We start from the raw sequence: 6,222 nt of genomic DNA, 5'->3' as shown, positions 1-6,222 counted from the left end.
ACTCCCAGGCGGGCCTCCCCGTTCCTGCAGGGGGCGATGCGGCGGCGAAGAAAATCTGCGCCAACAGCGCCTACAGTGAGCCCAGCAAGCCCGAGGCGCAGGATCTGGGTGACAGCAATCTTCAGCCTGTCGTCTTCAGGGGCCACGTCACTCCAATCGCTCCCGCGTGCTACTGGGGTTTCGCGCCGGGTGGTAAACGGCCGCAGGTTCTCCTCGTCAATCTAGCACCAGTCTGCTCTCCATTCCTCCCACTTGCCGCGGAACTCTCCCTCCAGATAAGTTTCCTTCTTGCCGGCCCTTGAGATCCAGGCGATTCCGCGGATAAAGGCTCTCCTCTCTCTACTCGGGGTATAAAGAAATGGCGAAAGAGGGCTACATTGGGATGGACTCCGACAAAGTTTTCGCAGAGATGCGCGAAAACTGCCATGGTCAGAACGGCATTGGGGGTGAAGTCAAGGAGGTGGAACCCGTAGGTGTTCATGATATCGCAGAAGAATTCAGAGAAGGGCGGGCAGAGCCCGCAGTAGAAGAACAAGGCAAAAGAAAGGGTATCCGTTCGGAGCCTTCTTCCAAGCGGCGGCGGGAAGTACCTTCGTGCGCGGGTGCGCCCGCGTCTCCGTCGACCAGAAGAGGTAGTAGTTCTCCCTCAGCTCCTTCGCGGCGAGCTGGGGGGGGAAGACTGCCGCTCCTTCCGCAGCGCCGCAAGCCGCTGCGCCTCGGTCGACTTCACAACCTTCCCCTTGTCGGCGTTTCGGAGCCATGGCGGAAGTGGTGGAGGAGGTCGACGGCGTTGGTGGAGCTGGTGGCGATGGGGGGCGGAGCGCTGCTCTCTTTCGGCTTTGGGAAGACAAGGGAGCGGCGGAGATTTCTGAGATTGGAGTAGCAACCGGCGAATGTGTGAACTGCCCCTGTTTCCCCTGCTTATAAGGAGGGAGGGGGCGACGTTCCGCATTTCCGAATAAAGTAACCACCCACGATCTCTCCCACGATGCCGCATTCAACGCGTGCCGTTCGGGGAGGGCGCGGTGGATACGGAGAGAGATACGGCGTAACCTAGGCCGCGCGTGCCCGTGCCCTGTTTTGGGCCTGGCCCAACAGCGCTCGGCACCGTGTATGGCCCAGGCCCGGGGGCTCCTGTCGGTGTACTAGAGTAGGGGTACCCTAGTATCCCGAACTTGTGCACGGGCAGTCGCAGCATCCCGCGGCAAGGCTTGCCGGGTGACCGCCAAGGTCCTCCGTGGTTCCTTTGGCTTTGGAGCCATACAAGGACAAAGTATCCAAGCCAAGGCACCTCAAGACCCCGGTAAGACGAGCTTGCCGGGAAGGCCAACCAAGGCACCTCAAGACCCCGGCAAGAGGAGCTTGCCGGAAGGCCACCCAAGGCATCTCAAGGAACTTGCCACAGCGCGCCACACGTTCCGACAAGGCCCGGTGAGCGACAAGCTCCCGGACGCGACAAGACAACGACCGCGGCAAGGCGCTTACCACGGCAAGCCACCACTATGTGCCCGCGCTCCGGCACATCCACCAACGTGTCGCTCTGGGACCCTTCCAGGCGTGCGTGGCGGGCGGCTGTGCAGCCAGCGGTGAGCGGTGGCAAGCGGCGCTGACAAGATTGCCATCATGGCGAGCGGTGGCGTCCCTGACGGTCCCTTTTTCACTGTTTAGGCGACACAGACAGGCATTTAATACCCTTGTCCCCTGCCGTCAAGGTTAGGTATGATACACTGTAGCAGGTAGCTGTACCTACCGCATCACCTTTTTCATTTTTACCCTTTGTCTCCGTTGCCACCTGTCGGTGACCCCTTGAGCATATAAAAGGAGGCCCATCCGCAACGTAGAGGGGGGTTCGGAAAACAGAACACTCACGCTCAGTCTCGTTAGCTGCTGGTGTGTACTGTAGCACCGGGCTCCCGAGCAAGAACTCAATACAAACCACAAAGCAGGAGTAGGGTTTTACGCACCGTGCGGCCCGAACCTGGGTAAACTGCTCGTGTGCTTCGCCTCGATCCGCTCTTTGCACGACCTCCGCCCCCGCCGAACCAAAATGGACTCGGTCCGCCGGTCCCATAGGTGTTCGTGGATTAGTCCCCCGACACCATCGTCATCACCAACGCTCCTCTCATCGGGAGAGGGCAATCTCCATCAACATCTTCACCAGCACCATCTCATCTCCAAACCCTAGTTCATCTCTTGTATCCAATTCTTGTCTCAAAGTCCGGGATTGGTGCTAGTAGTGTTGATTACTCCTTGTAGCTAGTTGGTTTATTTGGTGGAAGATCATATGTTCAGATCCTATATGCATATTATTACCCCTCTGATTATGAACATGAATATGCTTTGTGAGTAATTACGTTTGTTCCTGAGGACAAGGGAGAAGTCTTGCTATTAGTAGTCATGTGAATTTGGTATTCGTTTGATATTTTGATAAGATGTATGTTGTCTAGCCTCTAGTGGTGTTATGTGAACGTCGACTACATAACACTTCACCATTATTTGGGCCTAGAGGAAGGCATTGAGAAGTAATAAGTAGATGATGGGTTGCTAGAGTGACAGAAGCTTAAACCCTAGTTTATGCGTTGCTTCGTAAGGGGCTGATTTGGATCCATATGTTTCATGCTATGGTTAGGTTTACCTTAATACTTTTGTTGTAGTTGCGGATTCTTGCAATAGAGGTTAATCATAAGTGGGATGCTTGTTCAAGTAAGAACAGCACCCAAGCACCGGTCCACCCACATATCAAATTATCAAAGTATCGAACGCGAATCATATGAACGTGATGAAAACTAGCTTGACGATATTTCCATGTGTCCTCAGGAGCACTTTTCCTATTATAAGAGTTTGTTCCGGCTTGTCCTTTGCTACAAAAAGGATTGGGCCACCTTGCTGCACTTTATTTACTTTTGTTACTTGTTGCTCATTACAATTTATCTTATCACAAAACTATCTGTTACCACTTATTTCAGTACTTGCAGAGAATACCTTGCTGAAAAACCGCTTATCATTTCCTTCTGCTCCTCGTTGGGTTTGACACTCTTACTTATCGAAAGGACTACGATAGATCCCCTATACTTGTGGGTCATCAAGACTCTTTTCTGGCGCCGTTGTCGGGGAGTGTAGCACCTTTGGTAGGTGGAATTTGGTAAGGAAAAATTTATATAGTGTGCTGAAATTTACTGTCACTTGTTACTATGGAAAGTAATTTTCTGAGGGGCTTGTTCGGGGTATCTTCACCCCGTCCAGTAGAGCAAAGAGTTGCTCCTCAACCTACTGAACCTATTGAAAATGAAACTCCTTTTGAATTTCCTTCGGGTATGATGGAAAAACTGCTAGCTAACCCTTTTACAGGAGATGGAACAAAGCATCCTGATGAGCACTTAATATATGTGGATGAAGTTTGTGGATTATTTAAGCTTGCAGGTATACCCGATGATGTTGCTAAGAAGAAGGTCTTCCCTTTATCTTTGAAGGGAGACACATTGATATGGTATAGGCTATGCGATGATATGAGATCATGGAACTATAAAAGATTGAAGTTGAAATTTCATCAAAAGTATTACCCTATGCATCTTGTTCATCGTGATCGCAATTATATATATAATTTCTGGCCTCGCGAAGGAGAAAGCATCGCTCAAACTTGGGGGAGGCTTAAATCAATGTTATATTCATGCCCCAATCATGAGCTCTCGAGAGAAATAATTATGCAAAGTTTTTATGCTCGGCTTTCTGAAAACAATCGAACCATGCTCGATACTTCTTGTGCCGGCTCTTTTATGATGAAGACTATTGAATTCAGATGGAATTTATTGGATAGAATTAAACGCAACTCTGAAGATTGGGACCTCGACGAAGGTAAGAAGTCAGGTATGACACCTAAGTTTGATTGTGTTAAATCTTTTATGGATACCGATATTTTCCATAAGTTTAGCACTAAATATGGACTTGACTCTGAGATAGTAGCTTCTTTTGTGAATCTTTTGCTGCTTATGTTGATCTCCCTAAGGAGAAGTGGTTTAAATATCATCCTCCCATAGAAGTAAAAGTAGTTGCACCTATTAAAGTTGAAGAAAAGACTGTCACTTATAATGATCCTATTGTTCCTACTTCTTATGTTGAGAAACCACCTTTCCCTGTTAGAATAAAGGATCATGCTAAAGCTTCAACTGTTGTTCGTAAAAGCAATATTAGAACTTATAAACCTCCTGAGCAAGTTAAAGTAGAACCTAATATTGCTATTGTTAAAGATCTCTTGTCTGATAATATTGATGGGCATGTTATTCAATTCGAAGGTGAAACTGCTAGAATTGCTAAACCTTGTGCTAAAGATAAACATAGACCTGTGGTAGGCGCGCCTGTTATTTCTGTTAAAATAGGAGATCATTGTTGTCATGGCTTATGTGATAAGGGTGCGAGTGCTAGTGTTATACCGCATACTTTATATGAAGAAATTAAGAATGAAATTGCACCTGCTGAGTTAGAAGGTATTGATGTCACAATTAAACTTGCCAATAGAGATACTATTTCACCAATTGGAATTGTTAGAGATGTTGAAGTCTTGTGTGGGAAAACTAAATATCCTGCTGATTTTCTTGTTCTTACTTCTCCACAAGATAGCTTTTGTCCCATTATATTTGGTAGACCCTTCCTGAACACTGTTAATGCTAGGATAGATTGCAAAAAGAATGTTGTTACTATTGGCTTGGATGATATGGTTCATGACTTTAATTTCTCTAAATTTAGTAAACAACATCGTGAGGAAGAATTACCTAGTAAGGATGAAATTATTGGTCTTGCTTCTATTGTCGTACCTCCTAGTGACCCTTTAGAACACTATTTGCTAGACCATGAAAATGATATGTTCATGAATGAAAGAAGGGAAATAGATCAAGTATTCTTTAAACAGGAACCTATTCTGCATCACAATTTGCCTGTTGAAATTTTAGGGGATCCTCCTCCACCCAAGGGTGATCCCATGTTTGAGCTTAAACCGTTGCCTGAAATCTTAAATATGCTTATCTTGATGAAAAGAAGATATATCCTGTTATTATTAGTGCTAACCTTTCAGAGCATGAAGAAGAAAGATTATTGAAAACTCTGAAGAAGCATCGTGCTGCTATTGGATATACTCTTGATGATCTTAAGGGCATTAGTCCCACTCTATGTCAACATAAAATAAATTTGGAAGCAGATGCCAAACCAGTTCGTGATCCTCAACGACGTCTGAATCCTAAAATGAAAGAAGTGGTAAGAAAAGAAATACTCAAGCTTCTGGAGGCAGGTATAATCTATCCCGTTGCTGATAGTTAGTGGGTAAGTCCTGTCCATTGTGTCCCTAAGAAGGGAGGTATTACTGTTGTTCCTAATGATAAAGATGAATTGATTCCACAAAGAATTATCACATGTTATAGGATGGTAATTGATTTCCGCAAATTAAATAAAGCTACTAAGAAAGATCATTACCCCTTACCCTTTATTGATCAAATGCTAGAAAGATTATGCAAACATACACACTATTGCTTTCTAGATGGTTATTCTGGTTTCTCTCAAATACCTGTGTCGGCTAGAGATCAATCAAAGACTACTTTTACATGCCCTTTTGGTACTTTTGCTTATAGACGTATGCCTTTTGGTTTATGTAATGCACCTGCTACCTTTCAAAGATGCATGATGGCTATATTCTTTGACTTTTGTGAAAAGATTTGTGAGGTTTTCATGGACGATTTTTCCGTCTATGGTTCCTCTTTTGATGATTGCTTGAGCAATCTTGATCAAGTTTTGCAGATATGTGAAGAAACTAATCTTGTCTTGAATTGGGAAGAGTGCCACTTTATGGTTAATGAAGGTATTGTCTTGGGGCACAAAGTTTCTGAAAGAGGTATTGAAGTTGATAAAGCCAAGGTTGATGCTATTGAAAAGATGCCATGTCCCAAGGACATCAAAGGTATAAGAAGTTTCCTTGGACACGCCGGATTTTATAGGAGGTTCATTAAGGACTTCTCAAAAATTTCTCGGCCTCTGACTAATTTATTGCAAAAAGATATACCATTTGTCTTTGATGATGATTGTGTAGAAGCATTTGAAATACTTAAGAAAGCATTAGTCTCTGCACCTGTTGTTCAGCCACCTGATTGGAATTTACCCTTTGAAATTATGTGTGATGCTAGTGATTATGCTCTAGGTGCTGTTCTAGGGCAAAGAGTTGATAAGAAATTAAATGTTATT

This window comes from Triticum urartu, chromosome 6 (assembly GCF_003073215.2).
Source record: "Triticum urartu cultivar G1812 chromosome 6, Tu2.1, whole genome shotgun sequence".
Taxonomy (NCBI): Eukaryota; Viridiplantae; Streptophyta; class Magnoliopsida; order Poales; family Poaceae; genus Triticum; species Triticum urartu.
Note: the sequence above shows the minus strand (reverse complement) of the source record.